The sequence below is a fragment of the Phascolarctos cinereus genome, unplaced genomic scaffold (genome assembly GCF_003287225.1).
Source record: "Phascolarctos cinereus isolate Bilbo 61053 unplaced genomic scaffold, phaCin_HiC Scaffold_9;HRSCAF=440, whole genome shotgun sequence".
Classification (NCBI taxonomy): Eukaryota; Metazoa; Chordata; class Mammalia; order Diprotodontia; family Phascolarctidae; genus Phascolarctos; species Phascolarctos cinereus.
Window position 1 is genome coordinate 91,060,100 of NW_027556402.1, and position 21,068 is coordinate 91,081,167.

At 36.7% G+C, this 21,068-nt stretch overlaps 1 protein-coding gene across 17 annotated transcripts in view; it reads right to left on the reverse strand.

The window, feature by feature from the left end:
* Positions 1-21,068, reverse strand: part of NPY5R (neuropeptide Y receptor Y5) — a 182,801-nt gene that overhangs the window by 32,904 nt on the left and 128,829 nt on the right. The window contains exon 6 of one of the 17 annotated variants that reach the window (XR_013484200.1): positions 183-472. The exons of the other annotated variants lie outside the window; for them this stretch is intronic. The gene's annotated coding sequence lies outside the window, so the exon portion shown is untranslated. Of the gene's footprint in view, positions 1-182; positions 473-21,068 lie in introns of those variants that run through there. 17 annotated transcript variants of the gene reach the window in all.

A 21,068-nucleotide genomic window follows, 5' to 3' on the forward strand; every position in this document is an offset into this window, starting at 1 on the left:
TTCTCCAAAATAGCATGAATATAATCCTAAATGGAACAAGGAGCCCTATGAAGCCCTGGAAGCTTCTATTCAATGGAATTTGCTGTTTAGTTCAGTTCAAAAAAGTCAGTGAAATCTATCAATCAATCATTTGTTCAATCAATAAACATTTATTAAACATGTACTATGTGCCAGACACTGTACTAAGTGTTGGCAATACAAACAGTTCCTGCCATCAGGGAGCTTACATTCTAATATGAAAATAATGGGCACACACACAAGTATATATTGAATAGGTTCAAAATCCGACGTGGTTTTCAGAGGGGCTGTGCTAATAGCTAGGACGATCAGGAAAGACTTCTTGAAGAAGGTGGGACTTGAGCTGAGTCTTGATTCCAAAAAGCAGAGGTGAAGAGTTCATTCCAGGCTTGAAGAACAGTCAGTACAAAGGCACAGAGATGAGAGATGATAGAATGATAGGAGATGGAGTGTCCTGTGTGTGGAATAGCAGAGAGGCTAGTATGTCTATACTGACACACAAAGTGTGAGGCAGGGGATGAAAGGGAAGAAGATTGGGAAAATAGGAAAGGGCCAGCTTATGAAGAACTCTAAATGTCAAACAAAGGAAATTCTATTTAATCCTTAAGGTAAAGGGGAGCTATTGGAGTTTGTGAAATGGTGTGTATGTTGTGTATGTGTTTGTGTATGAGAGAGACATGATCACACTTGCACTTCAGGAAAATCATTTGGCAACTGTGTGAAGGATGGATTGTGGTAGGAGAAGGCTTAAGATAAGAGAATCTAGAGAAATACATGTTGGGGCTTATAGGAAAGGAGAAAACAAGCATTTGTTAAGTGTCTACTATGTGCCAGGCACTGTGCTAAGCACTTTACAAATGTTATCTCATTCAATCCTCGCAACAACCTTGTTATAGGTACTATTATTATCCTTATTTTGCAGGTGAAGAAACTGAAGTAGTCAAGAGTCAAGTGACTTGCCTAGAGTCACACAACCAATACATGTCTGGGGCTGGATTTCAACTCAGGTTTTCCTGACTTCAGACTCAGCACTCTATCCACTATACTACCTAGTGTAACAGCTAAGAAAAAAAAATTACATATATATATATTTTTGTGTGTACATATATGTATACACACTTGAGAAAGAGTCCGTATTCTTTTTTATTGCCATTTTAATTTATATTACTATTATGACTATCAGTGATAAGAAATTAATTACCTCCCAAAACAACTCATTCCATTTTGGGACAACTTTAACTGTTAGCAATTTTCTCCTTGTGTTAAGATAAAATTTGTCTCCTTAGAACTCTTGCTTTTTGCTCTGCCCTTTGATATTGAGCAGAATAAGTCTAATCCTTTCACGTGACCACCTTTCTTTCACATTTGAGGGCCATGATCATGACCTTCATATAAATCTTCTTTTCTCCAGGCTAACCATCCCTAGTTTCTAAAACTGATCCACCTATGACATACCACTATCTATCTCATCATTCTACTCGCCCCCCTCTCCATGTACTCCAGCTTATCAATGTCTTTCCTAAAATGAGACACACAGAACTGAACACAAATTCCTGAGGTGGTATTAGAAAGGTAACGTATAGTCGAGGACAGTTGCTTACCTCATTCTGAATCCTAGACCTCTTAATGCAGACCAGGTTGGATTGGACACATATTACATATTATGTGATCACAATGAATCAACATATCACAAAATTGACTCATTTTTGAGCTTACAGTCTAGTCTATTATACTCCCTAGGTCTTTTTCCCATTTTTAGTTCTGTAGCTCACCCTCCCTGATACTCTATTTGTAAGGCTGATTTTTTTTTTCAGTTGGGCAATGGGGGTTAAGTGACTTGCCTGGGGTCACACAGCTAGTAAGTGTTATGTGTCTGAGGCCGCATTTGAACTCAGGTCCTCCTGAATCCATGGCAGGTGCTCTATCCACTGAGCCCCCTAGCTGTCCCCAGGCTGCTTTTTTTTTTTTTGACACAAATAAGACAATATGGTGTAGCAGAAAGTCCACTGGCTCTGGAGTCAGAGAACCTGAGTTCAAATCCACATCTCTGATTCTTAGTACTTTGTGACTCTTGGGTAACTCATATAACCTCCCTAGATCTCAGTGTTATCAGCTATATAATGGGGGAGAGGAATGTCTGACACGGCCTCTGAGCTTTCTTCTAGCTCTTGATCTGTAATGACCCTGTATTTATCTTTACCAATTTCTATTATATGTGGTGGGGATCTTTTTGGATGCTAATTTTTGCCATCTGTTAGTTATCCCTCCCAATTTCATTTAATCTGCACATTTGAGCGATATATTATTTATACCCAGTGACTGATTTAAAAAATTGTTTATCAGCAAGGGGCCAAGAACCAATTCCAGTTGTATTTCTCAAGAGATTTATCTGAAGGTAACATCAACCCATTATTAATTTCTCTTTGAGTTTTAATTGGGCTCTGAACCTACCTAACTGTACTCTTACCTAGCCTATATATTACTATCTCATACATAAGGATAGAATGAAAGTCATTAAATTCTTTATAAAAATCTAGGTATATCTCAGTGTTTCCCTGATCTATTAGTATAGTTATTTAAACAGAAAAAAGGTTATTCTGTCATGACATTCTTGACAAAGCCACACTGGCTTTTTAGAGATTATTGCTTCCATTTCTCATAAACTATTTATTTAATACTACATTCTAGAATTTTTGCCAAAAAAAAGTTAATCTCACTGCTTTTAGTTTTCTGACTCCTTCTCTTTTCTGCAAATCAGGACCTTCCAGTTCTGTGGTACATCTTCTGTTCTCCACAAGCTTTCTAAATCAGTCAGCAGTCATATCTGTCCATTCTTTTAGTAACCCAAGATAAACTTCTATAGAGTAACTAGGAATTCTCTTATTATTTCCTTTACTTAGGATATGAACTTCCCATTAACTATTTTTGCTCTACCCTTCCCAGTTAAAAGGTCATTTTCCTTGGAAGAGAAAACAGACGCAAAATGGATTTGCTTTCTCACTATTGTTTTTTACCTCATTTCTTACCTAGCCTTACATCACTGAATAGGTGTTGCGTCAGACAGACTGAGATCTGGGAAAGACATTAGCTTAAAAAGGCCAGGATCTCTCACTGCCTCTGGGGTCATCTCCAGTTGTCCTGACCTATGTCTTGCCACTGGACTCAAATGTCCCTGGAGGGGAGAGTGAGGCTGATGACTTTGCACAGCTCTGCCTCACTTAAATCCAATTCACTTGCAAGTCAAGACATCACTCTCCTGATGTCAATGGTCCTCTTCAAGAATGAAGGAGAAAAAAAAAGAAAAAGAATGAAGGAGAAACAACACTCTATCTACTAGACCAGAGGTATCATACTAAACTCTCCAGTGTGGCTAAACCAGATTAAAATATAATTGGAAAATTTTTAACAAAATAAATAAAAATAGAATACAACAGATAATATTAATTTTTGGTTTTCTAAGGCAATATGTAAGATACATTTCTATTTGAGTCTGATATCATTACAGTAGGCCATCTAGCTGTCTCATAGGTCTGAAGTCCCTCTTCACTATTATATCATACTTCCAAAGGAGGTTCATAATATAGTTCTTGAATTCCTCATCTATTTTCTCCATCTATCCAGGTAATCTGTAGTATAGCTCCATAATAACATTACTTTTATTTCTGTTTCCAAGGATCCTCATCCAAATTCTATGCTATTCTCAGGTCATTCTGTATATCATAAAATATCATTTTAATATATTAATTATATAATATATAATAAATTAAAATATCCTTCCAAAGTCATACCTTTCCAGAATCTTATTTCAGTCATGAATCCCATTCTATCAAGTCTCAGAGATACCCATGAGGTCAAATTTACCTCCTTACATTAAAACCTCCTGTTGACATGTTTATTACTTGTATTTTGTGCATTTGTATTTAAACTTTTAAGATTATGAGTTTTATTGTTGTTTTTTCCTTGAATATTTATCATCTGTGAATTGCTAGTAGTCTCTACTACTCTTCTTATAGTATATTCACTGCTCTCTTTGCTGCTCTGGGAACTTTCATGATCTGTCTCTGGGATTTTACCATGACTGAGTTCATTCACTTAGTTATTTAACAAACATTCATTAAACTTCTAAGGACCTTGTCTTGACCTGCCAGTCTAGTAATCCCATCTAAAATGAAATGTGATTTGTCTATCACTTTTTGTTAATGAACCTATACTGGTTTCTAACAATGACTTCTTTTCTTTCTTTTTCTTTTCTGAGTTCTCACAAGCCATTTATCCATTCCAGAATTTTTCTAGGAATCAACATCAACTTCAAGGACTTATTATTTATAGAATCTACTTATTTTTCCTTTTTGAAAATTGAGAAGTTTTTCCTATCTCTAATCTTGAAGCACTTCTTCCATTCTACATGATTCTTTAATATAACCAATATAGATCCAGCAAGCACATATTTAAATTCTTGAAGGCCACTAGGATATAATTTATCCAGAACAGATGGCTCAAAGTCATTTAGGGAAGTCGTGTGAATTCTTGCTGTCCCATCACTTATCTTGCATTTCAGTTCCTTGAAATAAACATGTTCTCTTTTCTCAAGAATATAAATGAAAGTCAGGAGTCCCTTTTAAGATTTCAGGGCTACCCTCATAATATAGCACCACTGCATTTTCAGTTATATTTGCATTTTAGCTCTTGGATATAGTAAATAACTTTTCTTTGGAGGAGGCAAAAAGAAAAAAAGAGGGAGAAAATGCCTCTCATGCTAGGAAAGTTTGAGTGTAGTTCCAATGCTCCCTTTCTCTACCACTCTGACTGACCCCTGCAAATGACATAATCCAGTCTTTCATATTAACTCATTCTTTCCATAGGGAAATGCAGTTTCATTGCTTTGTAAATGTTCTTGAATAGTTTGTGGGTATGTAATTTCCCAATCTAGATAATAAATTCATCAAGGGCAAGAATTTTTATCTTCAGTCCTTTCTATTTCCCCTACAGTGTCTTTACAGCTCTTTGCATAAAAGATAGTCAAAAGAAGTTGTTGCTTGCCTGAAAATGATGAGTATTCATCCATCTATTCATTAACCAAACCTTTTAATTGATGAGACTCTATAGCAATAACTTTGCATATGAGGAGAGAGAAACATAGTGCCCAGTTCAGAGATGTGGTTTTTTTGACATCTTGCAACCTTGACTGTCAGTGTTCAGGAGGACATTGATGATGATGAAAATATAATCCTCAAAACAGGGAAATGGACAAGACTGCTAAGTATGGAAGCATACTGGGAAATCTCTTTCCCTTTTTATAACAAAATAACATTAAGATAGTATTTTAGTTCAAAGTCCTTCATTCCACCTGGGCAAGAAAACTTTATCAGTCTTCCCTTAATTTTCATTTTCCAAAACAATGCCCTGCACTAAATCCATTTTCCCCTTTACAACTAACAACTTTGAGGAAACTGGCAACTCTAGCTAAAGAGATATGTGTACTTACTGGACATGGGACAGCTTGGGTTGATCCCCATAAGAGCAGTACCCACTTTCCCCATACTTTGACTTTAGAGTAATGATCAGATGGAAGAAGTCTTTCATTACTTCAGTTATGAGAAGAATCTCTTGAATTCACCTTCGATCAGGTGGAAAATAAAATTACTGGAGGAAGTAGATAGTAGTATCTTCAACAAAAATGAGGAAGATTGGAGTAAGAGTATAGAGTATAGAGTATAGAGTATAGAGTATAGAGGAGAGAAGATGATGAGTTGTTTTCCTTTTCCTTTTTTTTTTTTTAACATGGGTTCAACTTGAAATGCCAGTGGGGCATCCAACTGAGGTCCAGCAGATGGCTGGCTATATGGGACTAGAATTCAGCAGAGAGATTATGACTTCACATACAGATTTAGTTATCATCTAGTTGAAACCATGGGAGTTGATAAGACCAGGAGGTACAGAGAAAAAAGATTTGAGGACTCAGGACAGAGCTTTAGGGAGCACCCATGCTAAATGGGCCAGAGAAAGAAGATTAGCCAGGAAAGAGAACTGAGAAAAGTCAGAAGTAGTAGAAAAATCATGCGAATATTTAAAATCAAAGATGGACTAGCCAGGAAAAAAATCCCAGTTTATCAACAGTGTACTGAAATTGAAGAGTAGCCAAGCAGAATAAGGACTGGAGGGAAAAGGCCATTGGCTTTAGCAACTAAAATATCATTGTAACCAAAGGGGAATTTCCTTTAGAGTGATCAGAGTCAGAAATCAAATTTTAAAAGGTTGAGAAGTGGGAAGTAAAGCGATGGAGACAATGAGTTTAGATGATCCTTTCTAAGATTTTGTTTTTGAAAGTGAGATGAGATATAGGATGCTCGTTTGCAGAGATGACAGCAAAGTTAAGTGAAATGACTTTCTTCTCCTTTTGTTTAGGATGGGAGTGTTTGGGCATCTTTTAGACAGCAGGGAAAGAGCTAATGGATAAGGAGAAATCTTGGAGATAGGGGTGTGTGGGAGGAAGAAAAGGGGAGGGACAGAGGGGCAAGAGAGAGATAGAGGGGGAGAGGCAGAAGGGGTAGGATATCAAGGGCACACATAGAGCTAAATTTACCTTGACGAGAAGGACTACTACTTCCTCATAGTTTGGAAGAAAAGAAAAAAAGAAGTGTGGGTAGGTGGGATATGGGCAATTTATATAGAGAGGCTTTGAAGTGGGGAGAAAAGACAAGAAGGTGCTCATGACAGATCTCTTTTCTCTTTAAAGTAGGAGGCAAGATCTTCAGATGAGTCCGGGAGCAGAGAGAAGGTGGCATAAGAAGTTTGAGCCACTGTAAAGAATGTGTGAGAGAGTCAATTAGGGAATAGTATAAGGGTTGCTATGCTAAAATGAGGGCCCAGTTGATATTTGATAACTAAAATAAATAGTAGACACAATCAACATGAATGGATGGCTTTTTCCAGCCTCATTAAAAAGCACATGAAAGCAGATACTAGAGTGAGTAACCCGGAGTTGAGATTCAGCAAGGCATCTATTGATGCCTTGGTGATAGAACAAGAGGTCAAGGGATGCTGTTCATCTGGGTCATGTAATTTGAACTCAATGAAGGCAGTTAGATGCTTTCTGACTCTCCTTACATATCTATATCCTGTTAGCTGATTTTTGTTCTTTCCAAGTCAAAGAGCATTCTCTCTGGCAGAGAAAATAGGAGATAAATAAAAACTAAACAATTCTGCCTTCTCTTTACCATTTTCATTATTATTCTATATACCCCAAGTAACAATCTTTTCTCCTCATGAATCCTCCTGTTATCTCCAGAATGGCTAACAAATAATAATACCAAAATAATAACAAAACCTTTTATCATCCCTAAATTTGCCTCAGTTCAATCAGAAATTTCATACTCTTGACACTACTCATAACCAGAGCATGCTATGCTGTTGCATTAATTCTTCAGTACTTGCCCTTGAATCCATCTTGATTCTGTGCTGGTTTATTATTTCTCTTTGTTTAATCTCTAAGTAAATTGCTTTCAAACTAATATCTCCCTTGGTAACATGGTACTAGCTGAGGAAAGATTGGGAATTCCAATCCAACAAGCATTTCTTAAGTACTTGCTATTCATAAGACAATGTATTATGTGCTGGTAATACAAAGACAAAATAAAACATTGTTCTTGCCCTCAAGGGGCCCATATACTACTGGATTGATATCCATCAATCAAAGATATATAAAAGGAAGTACTACCCAATAGCAATAGCCAATAGCAATAGATTTAGCAAATTCATAAATTTGTTTACATTTTGTGCACATCTGTTTAGCCTTCCATTCTTGAAGGTAACAGCTTGACTTCTGCCTTTCATCTGTTAGTTTATAATCAGCAAAGTAACATAATTACAGAAACAGAGCTGAGGTCAATAAATACTTCTTTATTGATTGATAAAAATGTATTTGTTGAGCCTTGATTGCCTTTGTAAAAGACACAACTTGTGAAATTTAAACACACTTTCCCATATTACGGGCAGAAACACTTAACCTCAGGGATTCATCTGTCACCTCCTTGCAGATGACTACCAAGTCCCTACCTGCAGTTTTAATTCAGCCAACATATTTAGCAAGAACCCTCTGCAAGAAATGGCACTGTATTGTGGGAGAGACACAAAATTCAGACAAGATGACAGTTTGTGACTTTGTAAGCTTATAGTCTTGTAAAGGAATAATACACAGGGTTCACAATAGCATAGTTGGAAAAGAACTAGTAGAGAAGGAGAGATTGAAGATATGTGAGAAAGATATTTATTAGAGGGAGGCCTTGGAAAAGGCAGAAACAAAGAGGATCAAAGATGCAAGGAGAAAGATTAACTTTAGTGGTTTGGAGATGTAGCACTTCCCAGTTAAGTATCTCTGTTTTTCTCTAGGTTGTTGAGGTATTCATCACTACCACATTCAATAAACTTCAGCTATCTAGGCTCTTTGGGGCCAGCTGCTGCTCTCTTCTACCACTAGGTGGGTTACAATGGCTAAAACATCTAACCCTGACAGAGAATGCTATAGCTCTTTCAACATATAACTGGTTTTATAAGCTACCTGATCTCAGTCAGGTAGCAGCTAACCAAAGCTAGCAGAATGAAACAGGCTAAAATTGTTTATTCTTTTAAATGACTGTGTCTGGTTGATTAAAGTTTCAGACAGCTATCTGATTTAGGATAAGGTATTTCCTTGTAACTCTTGCCACTTCCATAATTGGGATCCTATGCCCCTCAAACCTAATGGTTTGCTGGGTGGAGACTGAGGTAATAAAACTTCCCTCTTAAGGTCCCCTTTGGCATACAAAAGAATGTGAATGAAGCAGTCACAGCCCACATCTTTGCCTTCATGTTTACTGACCAACAACAAAACCTTACTGCTCCTCTGTTGTTTACCTCTGAATAGCATCTGTTCTGTTGTCTCTCGATGGTAAATAGGGATGTTTATTTTTCTGTAACTAGAAGAAAGCTGGTGTTGGCAGAGAGATATTTTAAGAAATAGAGAAGAGGAATTAAGAATATTCCCATCTCAGCCACAGATTTATACTTAGAGCCAAAAGTCCAAGCCTTCATTTTACTTACTTGCCTAAGTTTACACAAGAGAACAAATAGCACAGCTTGGTTTCAAATCCAAGCCCTCTGACTCGAAATACAGTGCTTTTTCCTCTAAGTGAAATAAGAGGTGGTGGTGGTACAGTTGGAGGATCGAGGACATAGGAAAAAGGTTGGAACAATTGCTGCAAAGAATTAGATAAAAAGTTGATAAGAGTACAATAGAAAGATTTCCTTGCTGTAGTAAGGGCCCAAAAGAAATCGTGCAACAGAAATTTGTATTGATTGAAGTCAGCATCCATTTCCTGACTTTCTCCAGTGATGCTCAGTAGTCCTAGAGGAGTCAAGAAATCAGATCCTGGGGATCATCCAGGAGTAGAGATTAGCAGGTTGGGAACAGAGATAACAAGAGACTTTAGGGCAGGGGTTCTCAAAATTTTTTGTATTACAGATTCTCTTTGGTAGTTTGATGGAGCCTAGAGACACATTCTTAGAATAATGTTTTTAAATGCACAAAATAAAATACAAAGGATTACAAAGAAGACCAATTATAGTGAAATGAAATTATCAGGTTGTTTTTTAAAAATTCATAAATCCTAAATAAAAAAAACTGTTCTTGGGTATTGGCTATTGAAACACTGTAGTTATAGATCATGGAGTCAAGTCTAGGCATGAAGGCTAGTGACATTAGAACAGAAGAGGTGAATTGGGAGAATAGAGATGGGTCAAAACACCAGAGGCTTCTCCCTATCCCAGTGGCTAATTTGTACTATTGTCTCTCTCCAAAGGAGATTAATCTTCCCTAAAGAATAACTCTAAGCACATTACTTTCTCACACGAAAATCTTCAATGGCTTTTCATTCATTATGAAATTAAATCCAAACTCCTTACTTTGGCATGTAATATACCAGACATTAATATGGTCCCAATCTATCTTTCTAGTTACTCATGCTACTTCCCTTCACCCATACTATACTCTTTCTGAAATGAATTATTTGAAATTTCCCAAATTTATCCCTTGCTTTCCCACTTTTGTGCTTTTTGCTCATGCCATTCCCTAATCCTGGAACATGCCTTACATCTCTCCCACTTTCCATCCACCATCCAGTCTCCAGAGACCTTTTGAAATCTTATCACTATTTGAAGGTCCAGCATAGTTCCTACCTCTTCAAAGAAAGCTTCTCTGATGCACCAAGTTAGATGTTAGATCTTTCCCTCTTTTATAGTTATATTCTATCTTGTGCTATTGTTACTCATGCAGGGTCATCTTTTCTACTGAAATATAAGTCTCTTGAGGGCTAAAATATAAGTCTATTGAACATATATGCACAGTGTCTAGCACAGTGCATTGCATTTAGGAGGGACTTGCTCAATAAACCTAATGAAATGAATTAATTCTTGGATGTCTGTGTGTCTAGGTAACCAGCCCTTACAGGGCACTACAGAGCCCAGAACCTGTTTCCTATGTCAACTTGCTCACAACTTTTTTTCAAGAAGCACTTCCCATCTGAAAAAAATGTTCAAAATCCTGAAATGAAAATTAAAATAACCCTGCAGTATCTCTTTACATGCATAAACTAGAAAATATGCTAAAACATAGAAAATTTCATTGATAGATGGGGGCTGTGAGAAAATAGGTATACCAATTCACTCCTGGTAGAGTCATCAATTTATTGAACAGTTCGGGAAAACAATTTGGAAATCACTTAGAAATTATGCTGTGGATTGCTGAATTACACAATTTGCATAGAACCACAGAATTATGAAATTTGCATAGTACCACACTGTCAAAGAAAAAGGGTACTTTGGAATATAGAATTACAATTTGGAATTACTAAATTGTTCTTAACCTTTGGCTCAGAGATCCCACCCGAGATTATTAGACCCCTAAGGAAGCTCTTGGCAGCAAGAAAAGAGCCCACATGGACAAAAATGTTTATAGTAGAATTATTTATGATAACAAAAAGGTAGAAACAACATACATTCCCAAAGATTAGGGATGGATTGAAAAAATATGCTGTAAAGATGACAAAAAGAATTTAGAGAAGATGAAGACTTGTATGAAGCAATTCAAAGTGAAGAAAGCAGAAGCAAAAGAATAATATGCAATGGCTGTAACAGTGTAAATAAAATCATGCATGACAGGCAACAACAAAAATACAAAATTCAATGTTAGTACCACACTGTCAGAGGTAAAGGGTATGTCTCAAATTTTAGTTAAAAATCAAGCTAATCATTTTCAGAAACATATTAGGGGGAAGAAGTGTTTGGGTATTTTTCAAGATGTATTTGTTGTATCAAAACAAAATGCACAAATACATTTTACTAAAATAAAGAAAAGTTACCATTCCCCTCCCAGTGCATTTTCCACCCAGCAAATAGGTCTGTCTGATCCTGTTGGCCCATAGATATTTTTGCAGCTTAGGAAATATTGGTTTTAAGTTGTGTTTCCATCTGCAATAGCAGGAGAGATGGGATAGACAAAATCAATATAGAGGACATGCCCCTGATGTTTTCTGGGAAAGACTAATGATGAGATTGGAATTTAATTAGAATTAGAGTGAACAGATGTCCAATTGGGGAAAATTGTAGAAATGGTCACTCTTTCTTCTCCGCCAATTGCTTTCTAGACTACTCACCCACATTCCTCAACAAGAGGTTATTCCTAAGAAATTGAGTGTGAGTCAAAGGAAGCACACCAGACAATTAGAAGCAGAATACATGGTAATAGAAAGAATACTGGGTGTCAAGTCAGCAGAGCTGCATTTTTACAGGAGTTTCAACACTTAACTAGTTGTTGGATTCTCCAAGTCACCCATCCTCCCTAAGACTTCCTTTACTTCTTTGCAAAATGAGAAGAGTAATATTTGTACTATCCATTTCACTAGGCTGTTGTGAAGAAAGCACTTTGTAAGCCTTAATGCACTTTATATAAATGTGAGTAATGGTTATTATCATTGTTAGCATCATTCCTTTCTAGCCTTCATACATCTGCCTCAATGCTTTACTTACACCTTGCTCCAAGCTACTGTTTTCTCCTGATTTTCTGTTTGGACCAACTCCAAACAAAATTGCCAAAAGGAACTGGTCATCATTTTTCAATGACCTCCTGTTCCTGTTGTCACTCCTTCTGAAATTCTTAAGTAGATTTTGAATGGCAGCTAGGCCATTTATTATCTATAAAATGTGATTAATAATAAATTTGATCCAATCTTAGGTTGTCCATTCCCTGACTCCCTCAATGAGCTTTTAAATCATCATCATTCACTCAATTATCTCGGAGCCAAATCTCATGGGAGGTGTTTATTCTTCTGTCAACCTGGAGTCAAATATATTTGTCTGGGCTGGCTATGAAGTTGATTCAAACCAAGCTCCCAGAGACAATAAAGGAAGTGAATAGATCACAGAACTTTGAATTACTGCTGGCATGGTATATGGATTTACAATTTTATTAACCATTCTTTTTGTTCAGGGTATTCTCCTCCGTGGAAAATATGGGTTCTGCATCATTTAATTTCCCCTCCACTGTCATAGGAGTGGTATGGTGGTGCTATAGGGGGATTTCTGATTTCAGTTATGACCTGGATCCTCAAATCATAATCACAAGAAACTCTTGCTTCCACTAAAGTACTACTTTTATGTGGAAGGGGCCCCTTTATTAAAAGCTAGTCCAGTAAATCACAAGCTCTAGTGCCAAGCTGGAGGCCTCATTTGCTTTTTTCATTTGTTTTTTTCATTTTTTGTTATTGTTGTTTTGTCACAAGTCATGAAGATCACTCACTAACGTACAGAGAGAATTGCAATTGCTCTCCATCACTGGGGGGAAGGCCCACCAAGATAAATAATGGCTCTTTTGGAATTCTGAAGTGAGAAGAATCAATTATATAGCATAATTAGGCTCTCTGTGACCAAAACCATGATGGAGGGACTTGAGATAGATTCTGGTGAGTTGAGTTTTTATTCAATCGGAGTGTTTATTTTAGAGTAAATTATACTCCCACAACTTCCTTTGTTCAGATTCTATCATTAATATTTTTATGGATGAATCTACCCTTCCTAGATCCCTCTCCTCTTCTTAATGTTTTAGGTATTCAGGAGAGGCCTATCACTTAACTTAATTCTCTCATGAACCATTTCATAGAAAGGATCTGAGAGTTATAAAATGTTTCAATGGCTTATTATTAAATTCTTTTAAAAAATAAAACCATGGCAACATGGCATGGCACGGCAACAGATCTGTACATAAAACTAGGAGTACTCAATATCAATATTAAAATGTATTTACACATTAAACAAGAACTTTTTGAACAAGCACACTGAAAATAAATTTATTAAAACAATGTAAATGAAAACCTGCCCTTATCTAATTCAGTACTTCATAGGTATCCTAACAGAACACTATACCCTTTTACTCAGGAGAAGAATAGAAAAATAGAAACATCCTATTTGATGTCTTGAGACTTCTCTTTTTTTGTAAAGAGATAAACTTACCTTTTTCTGCTTAATACCCTACTTTGAAATTACCAAACAAAACTAAAAGCATAATTCTCCTGGCCAATGGACAGCCTTGAACTCTATGGCCATCTATCATTATATATGCTTTCAGGACTATAAGTAAATTAAGCAAAGATTCCTAGTCATATAAGACATGCTTTGAGGCAGCTAGGTGACTCAGTAGATAGAGTGTGCAGGACTTGGAGTCAGGAAGATTTGAGTACCAATCCTGTCTTAGACACTTACTTGCATGACTCTGGGCAAATTATTTAACCTCTCTGAATCTCAGTTTTCTCATCTGCAAACAGAGAATAATAATAGTACCTACCACTAGAGTAACTGTGACAATGAAATCAGTTAACACCATAAAGTGCTTTGCAAACCTTAAAATGCTATTATTGTTATTATTATCAAGTGTTTTCTGATTTCCCCCTCTCCCTTCCCCACCAGTTAACATTCTTTCCCTTGATATTGCTTTGTACTATTTTGTACAGAAGTTGCATTTACTAATCTGTGTATCTCTTAAAGGAAAAGATTATTTTTTTTTGGCTTCATGTCATCCCCAGTGCCTAGTAACAGTATCCAGCATGCAGTAGGCACTTAATAAATATTTGCTAAGTTGACTTGAATAAATTCATACAGCATCTGGAAGCACATAAGTTTTCCACCATCAAAGAAACATTTCATTTGAAAAGCTTTGTGTCCAAAGGAAACTTTTCAGAATTGCTGGGGGAATAAGTAGATCATAGTAGTTGATATCAGAACTGAATTCTGGCTCTGCCACTTGCTACCTGTATTGCCCTGGGAAAGTCATTTAATGTTTATGGGCTTCAATTTCCTCATTTGTAAAATGAAGGAGTTGGACTTCTAAGATCTCTGTCAGATTTAGCTCTATGAACTATACATAAGCCTAGAAGCACATTAAAAATAACCTCTATGTTCTTATAATTGCAAAGAAGGCTGCCTTTAGAGTCAGATGGCCTGGGTTCAATTCCTGACTTTGACACTTAACACTTGTATGACCGTGAGCAATTCCTTTCACTTCTCTGGGCCTCAGTTTCTTCATCTATAAAATGGGGGAAGTGGACTAAATAGTTTTTAAGATTCCTTCCAACTAAAAAGTTACGTTGCTAAACTCTCTTTAGAACAAGACAAAAATCTAGGCAACTATTTGACTAACCTTTCAGTTGACTCATATATTTCTCCTTTAAAAAAAATCTTGATTGTTTAGCCTTATATTTTTTTCTCTTTTCCTAGGTGAATTATTCTCTGTCAACATCTAAGATCCATAGAACTTATGACTCTATTTCATAAATGTATGAGAGAATTCCCACTGCTCTGGGGGGTGAACAAAGTAATCATCTGAATAATGACAATGAATTTTCCCCACCTGAGAATTTGGCATGAAATGGAAAGAAAATGAGGTCACTGACAGCATGGAAAAGAAGAAACCTTTTCTATTTTTGGAAGCCCAAGCAATTTTTGATGGTATGCAAAGCGAAATATAGCAGAGGATTCCTGTTTTGAGAAGGAAGAGAGTTGGATCAATTTGTCTGAGAAAGTCACATCTGTTTCTATAGAAATTTTCAGTTTGGCCCAGGCTAAAAGTAACAATTATTTCTGTGGTTAGATATTCTCACAGGGTATACTTACATATTTGGTTTAAAAATGGGCCATAGCTCCAAGAAGCATAACCAAAGTTGTGTGAACAATTTCACACTTCATAAAAGAGGAGAAAAGAAAACAATAATATGTCTCTGAAATAGATTTTTTAAAAAGAGGGGGGGGAAAAAAAGACCAACCATGGCATTTTTCAGAACTTTTGGTAACAATAAAGTAGAATTTTTATTTATTTTGGGGGGTAGGTGAAGAGGAGAGAAGAAGAGAAATACCGTAAAATCCATGGCAGGCCTAGAAAGTAAAAGTTCTCCAAAGATCCTTCTTCATGGGTTCCTGCGTTCAGGAGTTGGACCACCTCCACAAATCAGGTCAGCAAATCCCATTGTTGACAAACTATTAGACAAAGTTCCAGGGATGATCAAATTGGTAAGGATGATAAAAGACAGAAAAAGTCAATGTTGGAAGAACTGTAAGAAAAGAGGCATACTAATACACTATTGATGGGGCTATAGATTGATTCAATCTATTAAACAATTTGAAATATTGTGAAAAAAGTCACTATACTGTCACATCCTTTGACCCAGTGATCATACTACTGGGCATATAACCTAATGAGGTCAAAGGCAAAAAAAAAAGAACCATATATGCCAAAATATTCCTAGAAGCACTTTTTGTGGCAGTAAAAAAACTAGAAATAAAGTGATTATGGATTGGGAGAACAGCTGAACAAATTATTGTATATGAATGTAATAGAATATTGTTGGGCATTAAGAAATGAGAAATATGAACAATTCAGACAGAGGAAAGTGCACGTGAACTGATACAAAGCAAAGAAAGCAGAATCAGGAGAATAATATATGAATACTGGTATGACAATTACATAAATATAAATAATATTAAAATGCATCTGAACTTAGATTAAATGGATTGCCAATCTTGGCCCCAGAGAAAACAGATGATGAAATGTGCTTTCCTTGACTTTGGTAGAGAGAGGATTGTAGGTATGGTATGTTGCATTTACTGTCAGATATGGTTGTTTGGGTGTGCTTAGATGTTTTCCTGTGTTATTAGTAAGGATTCTATTAGGAAATGTACGTTGCAAAATGATTTTTGTGAAAAGACCATAAATAAAACTAAACTAAAATTTCAGAAGTATCTGATTTGCCTCCCATTTTTCACTCTACATTAAGAAATATGGGGGCAGTTAGGTGGTGCTGTGGATAGAGTCCCTGAAGTCAGGAGGACCTGAGTTCAAATCCGGCTTCAGACCAAACACTTGACACTTACTAGCTGTGTGACCGTGGGCAAGTCACTTAACCCCAATTGCCTAAAAAAAAAAAGAAAAAGAAAAAAAAGAAAGAAAGAAAAGAAAAGAAACACATACCCAAAGTAGGAAAAATAAAGTGAAGTCAACTTACAGACTACTATGCAAATTGGGAGGTAGTATGGTGTTGTAAGAGCATTTGGAGTCAGAGGGGCTGGGTTCAAATTCCATATCTGCAATTTACTAGCTGTGTGACTTGGACACATTACTTTACTTCTTTGGGCCTCAGTTTCCTCATTTATAAAGTGAGGATGCAAAATGGATCTGTAAAATGCTCTAAATTCTAGCATTCTATCAGTCCCTTCCATAGACACTGTGTGGCAGTACTACTCTCCATACTTACTTCCCCAACCTCGGTATGAGGTAGTCTTTCTCCAAGCATCAATCAGGTTTTTACGCAGGTCTCAGGCTTCTTTCTGGCCATGAAAAGCACTTGTATGCCCAGGGATAGAATAAAGTAGTCAGCAAACAGTCTCAGCTCAAGATCAGAATTCACTAACCTCATTTGCTACTGCTGTTCTTGCTGATATCCTAGAAGGTGGGCCTTGTCTACCCCCACAGTTCCTGTCTCCTCCTTCCTGAACCTGATACTGCACTTGTCTACTCTCTCAGCTTCTTACAACTGGCTCTGGTTATCTGAATTTCCATTCCTCACTCCTCCTGGTTAGCCCAGTCCCATAACTGACCATGTGCCAGTGTGACTTTTGCTCAGCTTTCCTATAAAGTGATAGAGCCTAGGGTATATAATAGTTGGGTGAGAATGGTGAAGGGAGAAGGGAAGAAGTCAATCTGTAGTAGAGCTATAATGATTCAGAACTTTAATGAAACTCTTGTCCCTCATCTGTAATGTATATAGCTCCTTCATGTTGAATAATTATTATAATTTCAAGAGGACAGAACGATTTTCCACTCTCAGATTTTATGCACAGGACACAGGCCACTACCGTGGATTCCTCCCTCTAGTCAGGTACATGTTATCAAATGAAAAAGATCACAGAATTTTAGAGCCAGAAGAGGCCTGAGAGATCATTTCATCTGACCCTTTCACTACACAGATGAGGAAACTGATTTAAACAAGATAACAAATGTAAAGGGTGCTGTGCAGTTAGCTATAGATGACTGGTCTGAAGACAGGTGGCTCCCTAGTAGTCAAGGGAGACACCTAGATCTACAATCCCATATTCTTCATATTATACCAAACTCTCTCTGAGTGAGATTTTCATGGCATGAGCTCACAGTTTATATTCTCCTTTTCGTGGTGAGGAGGGAACTCAATACCTTTATTATTTGAGACTGATTTTGAGAGTAATTGGAAAGTATAAAAAGATGGACTAAAAGTCTTCCAAAGCAAACAGCAAGAATATTGGGAAGGAATCATTGGCCCCCATCCTAGAGGAAAAGATTTTTAAAATATGTAGATTTTATAGATTGCCTTCAGAATGAGCACTTTCAATTTCTAATACAATTCTTTCAATACTTCATATTAGGTTGTAAGCTCTTTGAGGGTAGAAACAGTCTGATTTAGTGTTTATGTCCCTGTTCCCTAGAAAAGTGCCTTTCACCCATACTTTAAGATGTCAGTGATTTCATTCAGATGAGCCACTCCTACTTTCATAGCAAAGTTTCTCAGCCAGTTAGCAGACAGGCTGTGAGTTGCTGTAGCAAAAGTTATGAATTGCTGGGTGAGCAGCTTTCTGGAGATGAGCCTCTCCAAACATAAAGCAGGTCTTCAATGGACAGCAGTTTGTTTCCTGCTTTGCCCCAACACTTTTCAGCTTGACAGGGACTCGACAGTTTGCATTCAACTGCCTGGTCTTGGAGCATCCAGGGGCTGCTCCATATCACAGTGAGGCATTAGAACAGAAATTTAGTGAAGGTCTTATAAACAGGAGGTTAAGAGAAGTACTTATTATCTTAGCACAGAGGTGGGAAACCTTCAGCCTCAAGGCCACATGTGGCTTCCTAGGTCCTTGGGTGCAGCCTTTTGATTGAGTCCAAGTTTTACAGAACAAATCCTTTTATTAAGGGGATTTGTTCTGTGGAGTTTGGATTCAGTCAAAGGGTCGCACTTGAGGACCTACAGGCCTGGAGGCCGCAGGTTCCCCACTCCTGTCTTAGGATAATTGATACTGAGAAAAAACACTTGAAGTGAATCTACTTAAAATGATGAACAATATTTCATAGCCATAAATGAATAAAAGGGTCAATTAGGACTTCATCTTTAAAAAAAACCCTAAACTTTATATAAATAACTATCTTCTATTTAACAAAATTGACTTTGTAGTTGCAACTATGTACCAGTTCTTAAGATGAACAAAGAATTAAACAAGTATTGATTTGGTGGGAATAATTTTTCTAAAGAAATTGTATGGTAGCATGATAAGACACCCTTTACTTCACATTTGACATTAGAAAGAGGCTCATTGTTGTAAAAATATTCAAAAGCTTTATCAATTTTCCCAAAGGCCTCTTTAAAAACCTTTGATACTGAAATCATTCCCTTTTGAAGTGCTTAACAACAATCAGTAAGAAACTGATGGGCAGGGATAGATTCTAGTATTAAGTGGGAAAGATAATTCATTCATGTGTGTGTGTGTGTGTGTGTGTGTTTGTGTGTGTGTGCATGTGTGTGTGCATGTGTGTGACTGATGACTTTTGTTTACCAACCTCAGACACAAAGTGCCTGCGTGATTCTGGGCAAATCACTTAAACTCTCGATGTTCCATCCCATTTTCTCTAAGACCAGAAGTTTCAGAGAAGGTTCCTAACTTCATTGTTAGGGTTAGTTTCATTACATGGAATTTGCTATACCAATTAAATCACAAGTCTGGACCAAACAAAAACCTCAGAACTGTGGTGATTCAGATGATGAATTCTTATAACCACATATTTCATAAACATTGAAGTCAGTTGCAGAATTTATATATATTCTTGTCATATTTCTTCACCTCTGTACAATATCATATATGAACTTAGGATGGAGGTGTCTTTGAGTTTGATTGATATGGGAATCTTTGAGTTAATGCTGATAATAACTTAAGCCCGTTGTTCAATAAAGTTTTATTTAAGATTTAAGCTGTGTTCCTAGGCATACGTGGTCCATGCTTTATGCACACTGTGATTCTAAGTAGAATTATATCTTGTTTATGTAGAATGGATGAGTATGTTATTCTTTTGAAATTTTCAATTAAGTCATTGAGAAGTTAATTAATAGGAATATTAGGAAGCATTCATTAAACATTTATCAATTACCTATTAAATCTCCATGATCGATTTTTCTTTTGTTAGTGGACAGGTAGTGATGCCTATTTCAGGACCTAAAACTAAAACATTATCTGGAAGCAAAAATTTTTCATATCAGTAAAAGAAAAATGTTCCAGTGTACTATTAAGAGATCACAGAGTAGCAAACTGTTTCTGCTTTTCCCCTTCTTATACCATGACTCCATCCTAAAAAGTACCATAACCCACAGGCCATATGTGATTGACCTGTGGTGTAATTTGACCTGCTTCTATCCCTTCATTTGCCTCTATCCAATCGAATCCAACAAGCACTTAGTAAGCATATGATATATGTGAGATCAAGGGCAGCTTGGTGTAGTTGAGAGAGGGCAGGCTTCTGAGTCAGAACTACTTGTATTCAAGCTCTGCTTCTGAAACTATACGTTTTGTGACCCTGGAAAAGTCACTTAAGTTCTCAGTGAATCCAGGAAACTCTCAAATACAGATCAGCTGAGAATCAGCAATGATAGAGGGAATTTTCTCACTGAGAATGTCTTAAACTGATCAAATCACAGGTTCAAACTTTCCTCAGAAATAATAGGTATAGTGTTTTCCTAGGTGCTGGAAAAACAAAGAGAAGAAGAAAAAAGCCCCTAACCCAAAGAGCTTACATTGTACTGGAAGAGCTTACATTCTATTGGCCATGTAGTATGATTTAAAACTTGCTGTGATTTAAAACTGACAAGCACTTTCTGAAGTTTTCACTTTTGTTCAATTTTCCTTGAAGTAATTAAGCAGTTTCCTTTCAAAATTGTAAAATGGACTTTTCATAGGTGATATTTAGTCTTTGTCTTCCACTTGTCACTAGTATATTTTTATACATAATCATTAGCTTTAAGATTATCAAATAATTGGCTATTCATTCCCTACCCTTCCATTATATCATCAATTGTGCTCACTCTACAACTAACAAACATGTTTTTTTCAACCTCCAATCAAGCATGACTCACAGGATCACAGACCTTTGAAGCAACCTAATCCAACTCTCTCTTGGTTTATTTATTGCTTAAGTTTTATTGATGCCTTTTGAATTGGCCCTATAAGAAAAGATGGGAAACAAACTGAAGGCATCTAATGTCCACATTCTACTGGGGAATTCTTTTGCAGGCATAGACAGTCCCTTATAACTCAAATTCTATGATTCCTCGAGTGCTCCTGGTTCTGCCCTCTGGGTCTATCCCAAACAAATTCAATCCTTCCCTTTAACTACCCTTCAAATATCATGTTCACCCTACATCTTCTCTTCTGCAGGTTAAACATCCTAGTTTCTTTAAGTCTGTCTG